The sequence below is a fragment of the Pelodiscus sinensis genome, chromosome 3 (assembly GCF_049634645.1).
Source record: "Pelodiscus sinensis isolate JC-2024 chromosome 3, ASM4963464v1, whole genome shotgun sequence".
In the NCBI taxonomy this organism is placed as follows: domain Eukaryota; kingdom Metazoa; phylum Chordata; order Testudines; family Trionychidae; genus Pelodiscus; species Pelodiscus sinensis.
In genome coordinates, this window is record NC_134713.1 from 88894665 (window position 1) to 88910146 (window position 15482).

Genomic DNA, 15482 nt, shown 5'->3' on the forward strand with positions numbered 1-15482 from the left:
GAAAACCGCTATCATGTCCCCCCTTAATCTTCTTTTTTCCAAACTAAACAAGCCCAGTTCATGAAGCCTGGCTTCATAGGTCATGTTCTCTAAACCTTTAATCATTCTTGTCGCTCTTCTCTGTACCCTTTCCAATTTCTCCACATCTTTCTTGAAATGTGGCGCCCAGAACTGGACACAGTACTCCAGCTGAGGCCTAACTAGTGCAGAGTAGAGCGGCAGAATGACTTCACGAGTTTTGCTTACAACACACCTGTTGATACAACCTAAAATCATATTTGCTTTTTTTGCAACAGCATCACACTGTTGACTCATATTCAACTTGTGGTCCACTATGACCCCTAGATCCCTTTCCGCCATGCTCCGCCATGTAATTTATTAGTAGCATCTTACACAATGAAGGGACAAGTCTTAAGTATTTTATTATTAGTACTTATAATAAAATAATTATATAGACACTATAGTAATGAATTACTAGATGTAACATTTATTGGGTACATATGTATTTTTTCTATAAAATCAATTTTTACCTGTCTTCAAAGCCTACATTTAATAAATCAGATATTTAATATTTATTCCTTGACAAGAAAATTAACTCTACATCCTAGAGTTCACAAGTCCCAATGTGTTACAATATGCTTAATACTATGAAGTCAAATTTCTTTGATTTTTTCCCCAGCTGGTACTCTATTTTGTATCCCAGCATTGTAATTCAAAGTAATAAAAGCATCGATCTTCTACTCTCTGACACTAAACACAAACAAAAAAATGCAGTATAAGAAGCCCCCAGAGACAATTCAACAAGATTTTGGATTTCCCTAGGCCAAATCAGCTATTGAAAACTTTCTTTAAGAGACTAAACCAGATACTACAGTTAGAATGGTAAATCTATTGTCTGTCAGTTTCTTAAATAAAGTTTTCAATCACCAATTAAGTCTACACTTCAGTGTTCCTTTCCAGCCGCCTCTCTGTCAAGTTAAGCTTATTAAAGTTTGGCAGTTGGCGTGTTTGATTCTAGTATTGATTGGCAACTGGAGCATCTTTAGATTGAGATGGAAACTGAAATGGTGTTTGATGGGAAATTTTAGCTACAATAGGCAAAAACTTGGCAAACAGAAAATATTGGCTGAGAAGTGTTATTTTACATCTCAAAGTTTAATTAATATATGTGAAAGAAAACACATAAAGACAAATTCCCCAAACTGTGGGCCAGATTGTCTCATCTCTGGCCTATTTCTGACATCTGAGTGGCAGGAAGGAGCTGAAACCTAGCCCACATCTGAACAGTTGATATTCTGTGTAGCACGAAGCTCTTTCCATTGGTGTAAAACATGTGAAGCAAGCACATACATCTCCTGCCCCTCTTCCATCCTCTTGAGATGAAATGTTAGAGGTGCATCAGGACTGAGAGGCAGCAAAGTGAAATTCAGTTCCAACCTATGAATTCACAGCTAATCTGATGCTTCCAGACATACCAACTTTGTAAAGTTATCCCAGTGGTCCTTGCCATGTCAAGTTGATCTTCCTTTCTGGGCATGAGGATGAAGCAAGTCACCAAAAAGGAAGTCCCTTGGGGAGACCTAGATTTTAAACCAGAATTTTGGACAGAATGATAAAGGAAAGTAAGGCTGAGACTGGATAGTTCCTCCCAGTACACAAATCATAACAGATTCTTATCACACATTCACTATGATGCCAAGAGGATTTTTTTTGATGCATACTCCAGTGTTAATATAAGCAAATAATATGTCAACGCACACTGTAAGTAAAGAAAAAATATATAAAACTCTTTATGTGGGAACTCAAAGTGCCTTTCAAACCTATGGGAGACTGTAAGCACCACCATGACATATGGACATCTACCACAATACAGTCCTCCGACATTCTCCCCTGATGTCTTCCTGTGAGGAAGGACAAAGTACTTCCCAATGTGGTGGAAAACTCTCCTTTCTGGTGGGAGCACAATAAATGTATGTACAAATAATTATGAAACTGGAGTCATGATAAGAAAGGTTGATTTGGTTTGGGATTCCTGGGTGGAGAAAGTGAGAGAGCATTATAACTGTTCTGAAGGAAGCCTGCATCCATCAGAATTGAAAGGTGATTTTCCTCTTCATACAACATTGTCAGATGAAGCTGAGCATCAATACATGAATTTCATGTGCTTATTTGATGCAATATATTTCTTTCATCTGTTGAAAAAAAAAGCAAACATCGTTCTACCTCTACACTCATTAGGTATCAAATGGAGTATTGTGTCCAGTTCTGGGCACCAGATGATGTCAGGAAGGATGTGGAGAAATTGGAGAAGGCCCAGAGAAGACCATCACAAACGATTGATGGTCCAGACAACATAACCTATGAGAGAAGAATGAAAGAATTGAGTTTGTTTAATTTGGCACAGAGAAGACCGAGAGGGGACATGATAGCACCTTTCAAGTACCTAAAGGGGTATTATAAGGAGAAGGGAGAAAAATTGTTCTCCTTGGTCTCTGATGATAGGACAAGAAGCAATGGGCTTAAATTGCAGCAAGGGATGTTCAGATTTAACATTAGGAAAAACTCCCTAATTGTCAGGGTGGTTAAGAACTGGAATAAATTGCCTAGGGAGGTTGTCGAATCTCCATCATTGGAGATTTCTCAGAGCAGGTTACACAAACACCTTCCAAAGGTGATCTAAACCGTGCTTGCTCCTGCTGTGAGTGCAGGGGGCCGGACTTGATGACTTCTTAAAGTCCCTTCCAGTTCTAGTATTCTGTGATTCTATGATTCTATGACTACAATGTAACCCTCACTGCTGTGCCAGTGAAGTTGTCAATTCATGTGAACTGCATCATTAAAGCATGCTTGATTCAGGAAGTATCTTCTTTAGGGAATATACATGAAAATGAGGGGCTGAAAAGGCATGAAAGAAAACCTGATTCTATGCACAATATTTCTTGTGAAAATATTTCTCAAGTTATTCCAACTTCAACCAGAAAAGCATGCAAATGCAGGAAGCAGACAATACACATCTTCCTTATTTCACACTGCTGTGTAAGCTATCACTTATATCTTAAATCTGTAGTCAGAAAAGGGTATTGATTCATGTAGTAGATAATCAAATTGCTTTAAATAAAACTAAAGCCATGATCATTACTAAGTGATGTAATATAGCGCCACACAAAGAAAGAGCAGAGTCACTTGCTTTTAAATTAATTATTGCATGTAAAGTGAAATGAGTTTTCTATATCAAGTCTGAATTTAGCTTTAGGCACTATGCTAAACTGCAACACCTCCAAGGGCAGAAGTGAACTTTTTCTGGAGTAAAGTTTGTCAGACTCATTAAACATATGCCTTGTTGATTTAAAAAAATGAATCTTTTACAGAGCAACCTGAAGAAGATAGTTATGCTTTCCAGAATGGATAGGCTAGAGATAGCTGTATTCTGAATCCTGAATGGCCAGATTCATCTTTCGTGCAAATCAGTATCAGGGTTACCACAACATTGATCTCTGGGGCAGGAGTTGTGCACCTATCGTCTTCGGAGTGTATTTGTGAGAATTAACAGATCTGAGTTTCACTTGGGACCCAGTTTTGAGCAGCAAAGCCAAACCTCTGGAACATTGTGAACTTTCAGATCTGAACCCAAAGTCTGTGGCTGGTAACCATCTCTATAGCATGGATATGTCCCTGAACATCAAAGGAAAACCTAGCCATCTAGGCTAGAGTCAAATCACTAAATGTGAAAAGATTCCCTGTCCTTGTAATTCCCTGAGGGTATGTCTACACTACCCTCCTATTTCGAAATAGGAGGGTAATGTAGGCATACCACAATTGCAAATGAAGCCCGGGATTTGAATTTCCCGGGCTTCATTTGCATAAGCGGGGCGCCGCCATTTTTAAATCCCCGCTCGTTCGAACCCCGTGCCGCGCGGCTACACGCGGCACGAACTAGGTAGTTCGAACTAGGCTTCCTAGTTCGAACTACCGTTACTCCTCATTCCACGAACTAGGCTTCCTAGTTCGAACTACCTAGTTCGTGCCGCGTGTAGCCGCGCGGCACGGGGTTCGAACGAGCGGGGATTTAAAAATGGCGGCGCCCAGCTTATGCAAATGAAGCCCGGGAAATTCAAATCCCGGTCTTCATTTGCAATTGCGGTATGCCTACATTACCCCACTAGTTCGAACCAGCGGGGTAGTGTAGACATACCCTGAGTCCCTTGAAGCGAATACTGTACTTTAAATGTCTAAAATTCAGATTAATATAAAATTGCTATTTACTGGGTGTGCTTAGGCGCTTTAGAGCACTAAACAGGAGCATATTTATCCTCAGTTTGGTGCACTAAATTGTTAAAGATGATATATTTATGCTTTTCTTCTCCGTTTTTGCACAGAAATGCAGTCTCGCATTTATCTGTGTTCTGTGCCATCCTCCTCCCTTCCGGGTTAATTGACAAAGCACATTTGCCTCCTCATAAGGTATCCTTACATTTCTAACCTGTCTTGGCCAACAGCTCGATCAGAGCTGTGCTGAGCTCCCTGCTTCTCCTCCAACCTTAAAATGATTTCCCAGTGTGACCTGGCTCCTCACAGCTCATTCCCAGCTCATAAAATTGGTTTGGTGGCAGGAAATGTCAGTAGTGTGTGTGCAAAGGAAGGAATGGGAATACTTGGCAGAGGTAGATGAGGTTGGCTGAATTTGGAAACATATTAGCTCCTGTAATAGGACTGTTGCTTTCTATGGAGCCCACAGGGTGAGCCACATTGTTCCATATCCTCCTTTTTTAACCTTTTCCACTCCAGGGTAAGGTCTACTGGAGAGAATTGGCAGATGAAACCACCTGACCTATAAGTGGTTGAAATTGTTCTAAAACAATTAGATCCTTGACTACCCCCAAGAACTTTGTCTCTGGATTCAGACACTGGTCAGCTAAGTCTCGCAACCTCTGGGCTATAATACAGGGCTAGGCTCCCAGTGGAAATGGCACTGTGTGGAATTTATGCCAAGATGCTTCAGCCAGGAACTCCTGCCAATCTACAGTAGCTGTTTTCAGTTTGGGGTACAAGCTTAACTATGCATCACTGAAGTTTCTGCGTGTTTAGTCTCTTCAGTTAGAAATGGCACCACCCTAGCATCCCCGTGGAGTCTTCCCAGCCAGCAGCATAGGCAACCCACTCAAAGATGCAAAGAAAGGCCTCAGCATCCTTCTCTAAATCAATTTTTTTCCAGTGCTAGATTTGGCCTGCTCTGTCCCAATCTTCCCAGAGATTCTGGGCCCATCTGTCCCATTGTTGCAGAAACTGCTCTTGCTGGTAACATTAGGACTCCTGCCACTGCTGCCAGGTTATCCAGCTGGACCACCTACTGCTTTTGTTGGCTTGCAAAACCAGATGGAGAAAGGTCTGAATCTTTTTGCTGCTGCTCTACTAATAGATAATTGCCTCTCTCTTTTCTTAATGTTACAGAATCTGTAGCAACTTCCTCTTTGGTTGGAGGGGTGTTTGAGCTTAATGAGCAGCCCTTCCTGGCCAGGGTTGTCACTGAAGGCTCCACACCTCAGATTTTCCTCTGTTCAAGGACCTTAAAGAAGCTTTCGCTGGTGAGCAGTACCCCTGCCTAGGGATAGTTTCATATCAGAAACAGTTTATAAACAACCTAAGGTGGCCACTTTCTAAAAAGAAAAAAGCTGGACACATGCAGGAGCCTTGCTTCCGCCCACTGCTCCTCTTCCCCCTGAGACCTGCTCCCTGGTTAGGCAGGCATCCAGAGCTAAGCCTGATAAGAGCTACTCAGGGAGCCTGGGCCATTGTGGGGAGCCCCACAGCCTTCACTTAACATGGACGGGGATTTGGGGTGCCGAAGACCAGCCCCCCAGTCCGTGCCCCTGTCTCCCAGGGCGTGCCACCCAGGGAAGGTGGAATATTCAGAGCTCCCCAAAGGGGCCCGAGGAGGCCTGCTTCCGGCTGGACATGGGACAGGGCCAGAGGAAGAGGAGGAGACAGAGATTGTGGTGAAAGGGGCCTAAGGCCCATCTCAGCCCTCCCACTAGGAACTGTCCCACCCAGTTTGGGTCAGGTGGCCACCATACAAAAGCCTGCAGTCTCAAACTAAAATCCATTCCAGCAGCACAAAGAAAAAGTCCATAGTCCTGTCATTTTGTCTCAGCCCCAGGGCTATCCCACTCTAATTGCCCAGTCAGACCTGCCAAAAGGGATATAGTTGGACAAAATAAAGCCTGTATGGAGCCTATGTAAGGAGCCCTTCAGAGGGGAAAATGTAGAAAGGGTTTGGTAGTGCCACATAGGAGGTACTGCAGGACAGCATTCCCACTTATAAAGTCATTGTACATCAGGAAAAGACAAATCCACTAGTTTACAATCTCACATTTTTCACAGCATTTTATAATATTTAACTGATGGTTTAAAACCAATGTCTATTCCACTCTGCTGAACAGATAGAGGGGAGTCATGTTCATCAGTGAGCTGTCTGGGTTAAGGAAGAATATTCTTGGGGGAAAAGCAACAAATTGATAATTTTGTCATGGAACTCTCTCTGACAAACATAAGACTTAGGGTAAGATTGGGTCTGTAGGCTCAGCCTCTAAGTAAAGGGTAGTGTATAAACTGTACAAGTCCAGGAGCAATTTGCTTTGGAGGGTAGTAATTTGCTACTGTCCAGTAAAGCAGCAAGTGACAAAAGCTCTCTGCTGGATCAGTTGATTTGGCCAGCAAGTGGAGCAGACGGGCTTGCCAGCACAGGAAGTGATTCTTGATCCATTGTTCCTGATTAACTCCATGGGTGGATACTCTTATTCAATAATAAAAAATCACTTATTCTGAATTAGCTTAATCTACACATATAACTAATGACTGAATAACTGCATCCACATGTAGTTAATCAGAAACAGCTAATCTGCTTTAAATTCACATCCTGTGTCTAGACAAACCCTAAAGCTCCCCCCAGTTCTGTGCCCCTGCTCACCCCTGCTGCCCCTAAAGTGTCCTCTCTACTCACTCACTCTAGGGGCAGCTGGGGTGAGAAAGGGCACAGAACTTTCCTTACTTCTATGCATCCAGATCCAAAGTCTAGGTAAGCTACATAAGGGACAAAGGGGTGTCTTTGTTCATATGCAGTCTTTTGTGCTCGTGTGTTATCCATGTCTCAGTCTAGTACAAGTTGAACCTCTCCAGTCTGGCACCCTCAGGACCTGATCAGTGCTGAACCAGAGAATTTGCCAGATTGCGGCAGGTCAATATTGTCTAGCATCATTACCAACATTTTCACTGCCTACTGGGCTTTTAGAAAACATTTAGGGGTAAATTAGCACTAAATTATGGCACAAGAACACTGAGAGCCAGAACTGGTGTATACTAACTCTATGATACTGTGTGAAACTTGGCCACACCTTTTATAAGTGGACATTCAGCTAACTAAAATCATGCCATACTGCAGATGTAGCCAAAATAGAGAGGTTCAACCCGTACTCTGTCGCAAACTTTGCCTTGTCTCCATTGCATGCCATAAGGACTTAGAATTCTCTGTTCTCCTTGTGCCACTCCAAACAGTGCAAAGGGACTCCAAAGCAGGCAAACCTTACCAGATATCCATCTATTCCCCTGCATGAAGAGAATTTCCAAGTTATGGAAAGCTGTCATAGAAGCTCTATCACACTCTTTTGCAGCCCTCCAGTCCTGGAGACATAGCTGAGGGAAAGAAGATTTTATATTGCACTCAAACTAGACCTCTTGATTGGATAGAGCTGATCAAGCAGAGTGCTTTTGGCACTGTGAAGAAATAATATTTTAGCCAAATCAATCACTCTAAAAGGGGAAGATTTAAAAAATTTTCTTTTGTGTCTCAATATTTCTTTCTCTTCAGCCTAGACTTTTCTATCAGCAACCAACTAGTTTTGTCCCTAGCACCCAGTCTTTTGGATGCTGTCCAGATGCAATAAATCCATGTCTTCAGAGTGTTTTATTTAGAATTAGGAGTTTGTTTATGTTTCTTTCAGCAAATTCTAAGCACTATTGATCTACATATTTGCCTTGATAAACCAAGACAAGAAACATAGCAACTGTCCTGAAACTGAAGTACAGCTAATATGTTTTTAAAAGCCCTTCCACGTTGCACACGAGAAACATGAATACTGGTATAGGCCAGTGGAATGAGACAGTTTTAATTATTAGTAAACAACCAACACCCTGAAAGTCTTTCACACATTTCTTTCATTCTGGAGAGATGTAAGAGAAGATTGAATTTGGAAAGTTTCTAAAATCCATTTTTAGTTGTATTTTCTAAAATATAACTTTGATGTGGGAAGAATGGTGGTGGAGACTAGAAACAGGGGATGGTGTCATGATTCTCTCTCTATGAAGTCGTGTTCTCACCTAAAGTAGGCCACTCAGTTTCACATTGTCAGACTGAAACAGGAACGTGGGTCCATAAAATAGGTCTCTGGATGCCTAATAGCTGATCTGAGCATCCAAATATAGAACTCAGCACTTTAAGTAAGGTGTCCAAGTTTGAAAACACTTCTCCATAGAATTTACATTGTCCTATACTTCGCTACTGATGGATAAGGAGATACCAAAAGACAAAGATTTTACTGGCAGTCATGTACACTGATGTTAATCATGAGAAATTACATTTCAATCTGTAGTGTTATACCAAGATAAAATTGATATGCGTGCATTAGGCTCACTGTACAGCTGCATCAATAAAGCTTCTAGGCTCCCATAGAACAAACTGTGAGATATAACTGTAGTTTCTTGTGATTTTTTTTTATTGAAGGACAATGCAGACCATTTGCAAAAGTGATAGTGAAACCGAACTCTACCACAATAAGAGCTGTGATTCTGGACTGATCGCTTTGAAAATGCTGGAGTTAAATCTTTTATGAGTTTTCCTAGAACAGGCCAGAAATCTTAGATGTGTTGAATGTACTTGTTCCATTAGGACTCATCTACAATAAAGAAGAAAGTCATCTTAAGATATTCAACTCCAGCTATGTTAATTACATAGTTGGAGTCAAAGTATCTTAAATTACATTTTAGCACCATCCAAACAATGGGAGGTCAATGGGAGCACACTCTCCCACTGACTTTCCTTACTCCTCGTAGGAGCAGGACTACCGGTGCTGATGGGAGCACCCTCTCGGTTTGAATTAGAATTAGAATTAGACTCACTAATTTGAACCCCAAAAGATCTACTACAGCAGCTTCAATCTTATCTGTAGTGTAGACAAGCCCTTAGAAGGCAGAACTAAGATGTTTAGACTCAGTTAGTTGAGACTGCACTAATCACAGCTTAAAAGTCTTCAGACAGCATTGATGGGAGTGGCCAAAACATTAATATTCTGTTGTAGTAAGTGACAAAACCAGTGGTGTGAAATGTTGGAGGATGTTGTAATTTCTGTAGCAATTCAAAGGGGCTCAGTCATCCCCATATTTCTTAATTTTTTATGTGCTTTAGTAGGGTTCTTGAAAGAATACCATCCCTAGAACTCATTTTAGATTAATTGGAGAAACTTTTCAATAGTGCCTTGATTGAACATGCTGATGAATGTGCTTCTGCTGTCTCCATTTATAAATCAGCAATTAGATGGCAATGCAATGAACCAGATTCTTCGCTCTTGTACGAATGAAAATCAGGAATAATACCATTGAAAATAACCATTATACTGATGAAAAATTGCTTGTGAGAGTGGACATTCAGGGCCAGGACATGCAGGATTTTATGCTTCTCACCCTCAAATATCAAATAAATAAAATTAAATATAAGATCTAACAATAATAAATATTAAATCAAAGAAAGGGACACAAAGATCCATGTGCAAGAGAAAGGAAACTGAAAGTGACAGACAATGAGTATTCAACAGGAGAAAAGAAAGTGTGCAAAAGAAATCCATGATCTCAAACACAAGCGTAATTACTGTTGGCAATAGCTTTGCTATATTACAACTAAATACGTGTGTGAAATTTATTGGTGTGATTACTTCATCCTTATATATTTCCAATTAATAACATTTACAGTTCCAATTTTTAAAAAAAGATAAATCAGTCACATTCCATAAAAAATACATCCCTTTCAATTTCTGTGCACATTATTAATTTTGAATCATTTAAGGATGACTGAAAGGTCTGCCTATGGGAACAGATGCTAGGCGGCTTTACATTATTTTGCCCCACTGGTGAATGCAAATGTTTCTTGAGACAGGAAAAGGTCTGCTTATATGATGAAAATGATACTGCCCAAAGAGAACTAGTGGAAGTTGGAATGTGAGATAACAGGAGAAAAAGCTGCCTGGGGAGGCTTCTGTGCATTTAAAACATCCAGAACTATAGAAGCTTTTGGAGGTTGATTTTATCAGTGAAACTGCATGTGATAATTCAGTCTCCACACAGCCTGCTCTTGATAGTGTGTTTGAAAAATGAAACAAGTGGTGTTGACTGCTGTATTTGACAAAACTGGTATTGAAACATTGCAGGCTTGCAGAGATTTCAGCAATTCCTAATTGGAACAATGAAAGCATCTGATTTCCCAGGACAAGATGAGCCAGCAAAACTGAAGCTGATACAGGGAGGTAGAAATTATATCTCCCCGTACCAGCAAACTTTGTTGCTCTTTGTGAGGGAGCTGCCCTGAAATACTACTACTTGCTGCCTTCTCTTGGGGTTGTCTCTAGATAGAGCTGCTATAACCAATTCAAGAACTTCATAGGGGAACCATTGTAAGGAAAAAGTTGAAACACTATAACCCAGACCATCTCTATGTGTTGGCTTCTTATGCCTGTTAGTGCAAAAGAGATTGTACCCATTTTCTGACGATTCTTTTGCTGAAATTAGTGTCACAGGGAGAGTAATCTTGAAGGCATCCAAATATATAATGCCTCACTGGAATCTCCAGAGTGTAGTTTTGTTATGTTATCCACTAGTACCTTCCCATATCTACAGCAAATATCTTTTGTCATTTAAAGAAAGACAATAAAGATTCCTTTCCAAATATTCTTTCCCAGTTTCTCTTTCTTGGTGCATAAACAACATCTAGTTTAATTTTTCTTAACAGATTTTGTAAATATCATGAGGATTTACAAAACCTTCACAGTAATCATCAATAAAGCTCATACAGATGTATTTGTGTCCGTAAGAGGAAGCAACTGTTTGATGAATTAGGGCAATAAAATCTTCCTTGGCATACAGGCTGTGAACAATACTATATCGGCATGCCCAGAATGTATCAACATTCCTGTAAGATCCAAAGCTTCAAGGCTTATCAGGCTACTTCTCAGTATTTCTCAAGAACAGCATCTGATCCACAGATACTGAAAAGAATACATACAGGAAATACACAAGAGGATTAAAAATAATCCCTTGCTGCTTCTGTAATCTTTTGCTATGTCCACTAACACTGTATTCAAATAGTGTGCATAGTAATGTGTGTAAATAGCAAGAGGAGTTTCTCCATGAAGAATTCTCGGTGCTCTTGCATAATGGATGGTTGTGATGGATGTATCTTTCCTCAAACTGACTTAGACAGTTCTTCAAAGACCTTTCAGCATTTACTGGTTTTGTCATTGGAACCTTTAACATAGATGCAGTAGGTCCCTCCCCACCCGCCAGCCATGGATTCTTCTCTCGTCTCCTTGTAAATGGAATGACACACACATGGAATCCAGATCCCCAGCTGGTGTAAATTGTCAAAGGCTCATTGGATTTGAAGCCCGTGTACCTATGATGATTTACATCAGCTGCAGACCTGCTCCTTAGTCCTGCTTTACTGATTTACTCACTACTTCACTGTAGGTAGGAGACATAATGGACTCTGGGACTGATTCTGAGCCTGTTTATGCCAGTTTTATATGGTAATACCTGTGAATTCAATAGAATTGCAGGAGTATCTAACAGAGATCACAATCAGGCCTATTATATTCCGATTTCTGTTGAGACATGTGGATGTATTTACTGAAATCAGTATGCCATTTGACTTAGCACCTCTTTTTGCTTTTTAAACTACATTTCTCTTAGCTGTTGATTCAGTTTTAAAATCTTATTAATATTCAACACTTTTTAGTACCTTCTACCCAAAGATCTCAAAGCTGGGATTCTGTTTTGTTTAAAAAAAATTATAATTGTTGAAGACTTTCAAACACTTCTTTGTGATAGATATCACTCCATTTTAAAGATGAGGAAAACAAACAACATTGATGTTCAGTGATTTGCTCAGGTAAGCAAGTCCTTGGTGGAGCCAGAAGTTAAACCCAGTTCATCCGCTCACAGCCACTGTGGTGTTGTGTACTTGCTTGAGTTTTCCTTTTTATTTTTTTATCGATAGCTCCCAAAAGCCTATCCTTATCTGAAGCAATTGTAATTGAATACTAATCACAGCTTTCCAATAAAATGCCAAAAACTGTTATTTGGGGGGTAAAAAAGTGTTAAGTGTAATAGAAAATCATTCCAGTGAAGCTTTAGGGAATGCGTTCAACAACGGAAGAAGACTGGAATATGCAATGTTTTATATGCATATGTAATTATGCAAATGTTAATGTGTAATTATATTGTCTATGCTGTTTAGAATTTTATTTGCATTTCTCATTTCTAATTCTGTGGATCAATGCAGCCAGGTGTAAGTGAACACAATTCCATTGAAATCAATGAAATTGCATCCACTTACATAAGGTTTGAAATTTGCCCCTCCATGGCCAACCACCTCGCTCTTTTTTCAATTCCAGCTTTACACACATAAAGAATTACTCCGTGTCTGACTGTTGTTTTTGTACTGTTTTTTTTCAGAGTTCACTTTGCATTTCTCATTTTTATTTCTTCAAATTTTTCATTGACCATGATACTTTTGAGTTTACTGCAAGCTATAAAACAGAATGAAACAATTCAATCCATTCTGACTGCTGCTCTGATAAGAAAGTAGAGAGGTTAAGAATTTCCCACAATTGCTACAATGACATAAAAAGGAACAGGTCTTCGGACAATAATGTAATGAACTTTGATTTACTTGTACCAGTGTAAATCCATTAATTTAACTTCAGCAGAAATACTGGTAGTGTAAGATCTTCACCCTTATTCCAGCCTCTTCGTGCCATGTAGCAGGAACTTCCAATTTTCTTGTATGGAATAGGCAATCAAAATTATTGCGGAGACAGATGTTCTGGGCACATAAAAATTATATGTCATTCCAAATGTTATTTTACAATGCTTGAGACAGCTAAGGTATTGAGACAAATTGGTTTCCTTTTGGGGTAATTTTAATATAAAGTGTTAGAATTCTCAACTTTATTGTACTACTTTTGCCTCTGTTATTTCTATATTCATATGTTTCCCCTTCCACTAGATTTTCAACTCTGTTTATTTCAAGATGAGTAATGTGGGTATGTATGTCCATGCTGTAGCTGGGAATATGTGAGTAGACAGATGCATGCTAACTGTACTCCCACTAGCACGCTAAAAATATCAGTAAATCTGGAGTAGCCTAGGTCACAGTTTGGGCTAGTCTCTTAGGGTATGTCTACACTACCCCGCTAGTTTGAACTAGCGGGGGTAATGTAGTCATCCGCAGTTGCAAATGAAGCCTGGGATTTGAATTTCCCGGGCTTCATTTGCATGAAGCCGGCCGGCGCCATTTTTAAATGCCGGCTAGTTCGGACCCCGTGCCACGCGGCTACACGCGGCACGGACTAGCTAGTTCGGATTAGAAGCCTAATCCGTGGAACAAGGCGTACAGCTAGTTCGGATTAGAAGCCTAATGCAAATGAAGCCTGGGAAATTCAAATCCCGGGCTTCATTTGCAATTGCGGATGACTACATTACCCCCGCTAGTTCGAACTAGCGGGGTAGTGTAGACATACCCTTAGGTACAAATCTGCCCAAAGTCCCTGGGTACATACTCTGCCAGAGAGCCTGAACCGAAGCCCATGCTACCCCACCTACCCTGCTGTTTTCTAATGCATCTATTTATCAGTGCTGTGAAATGTGCTCCAAGCTGCAATATAAGCAGACTATATATAAAACCAGAATCTTGTACATCTCTATTTCCAGGGCATCATCTTCATTATTCATGCTTAACTTGTGCAAAATAAGGGCATCTTTCTTTGCTCTCAATGCTCTTGCTGTTATGAAGTTTTATTTTGAAACATCTGCCAAATTAAACCACAGTATTCAGATTCAGTTCAGTGGACCTGACTATATCTAGATCTGTCGGGTTTTGCTATTTGTCCAAATGTTCACATGGGGTATGATTGTCCAAACACTTGCCACAAGGCATAGAAGTTAATATTATGAGTAGCCCTATTCACATTAATAAGCACTATCCATACCTAGAAGGCTCTTATGGGATTGCATGGTATTTATTGATCGCAAAAATATTCACAGCTGGCCCTGCTATCTGGTAGTTGTGTGGGTCCATACAGATTAATAATTGATTTTAAACATACCCAACAGTGATATCCCCATATTGAAGAAAAGTCTGCATATTTTAAAATATGTTTAGCTGCACGATGGTGCCAAATGCAAGCACAGATTGATATATCAGTCATGAAATAATGCAAAAAAAATTTGCATTAAATTACCGTTGTTTGAGTTAGTACAAACAAGGAGACTATGACTTAAATGCAATTGGAAAATGAGTACTTTTGAGAGAAGAGGAAAAAAACACCCAGTGTCTTCAGAATGGAGTTATTGTACTCGCTTCACTGTGGTAAACTTGGTTAAATAGTTATTTTGAAATCTTTGGCGGTCTTAAATATTCATGTATTCAACAAATTGAAAAATGTAAATAATCTGGATGTGTAGGAGAGCTTGGTTCTGCAAAGATGCTTCTTACAGCAAATTTTCTTTGTATGGCTGAGAATATGTGCTGATTGATACTTTACACTAGGGGTCTCAAATTCCCAGCCCATGGGCTAGTACCAGCTGGAGCAATTGCACAATCCATCCCGGGACTCCCAGTAGACTGGGGGGATCTGTCCGTTACTGGCCCCCAAGTAAATGAGGTTATTTTACTGCTCTTGCATCCCTTATGCCTATTGTTCATTGTCTAGATGAAGTACAAGGGTAATACTAGAACTGATACACCCAAGAACACCTCAGCACCAATCGGCAGGAAGGTGATACAAATATCCTGATCCTGGGATGTGCATTCTACTTCACCAAAGAGAATCATGTGAGGTCTCCTATAAATGCTTATGACACACAGATTCTCATAATGCTTGCAAAATGTACATATGGATGATGTTTAAAGAGGTGTGTGTATGTGCTGAAAATATGTTTTAAAGTTTGTCACCAAACAAAGATGTAAACAGGTTTCTTCTGGACCTTAGATACACCGTGTCTCCCTTTATCAAAAGATCAGCTAAGCATTATAAGCCAACAGAATGGAAGAATAGAGAGTCAACTGGAAAGGAGCACATAGGAAAACAACAAGACTGGGGATTAGCCTGGCTGTGCCCAAAGACTGAATGTTGGGGGACATATCTAGGCAGCAGAGAGAGAAT

The 15482-nt window shown here is 40.1% G+C and overlaps 1 protein-coding gene across 5 annotated transcripts in view; it reads left to right on the plus strand.

The window, feature by feature from the left end:
• The window catches only part of NKAIN2 (sodium/potassium transporting ATPase interacting 2), a 762798-nt gene that overhangs the window by 631775 nt on the left and 115541 nt on the right, over positions 1–15482 (plus strand). The gene's annotated exons all lie outside the window — the stretch shown is intronic.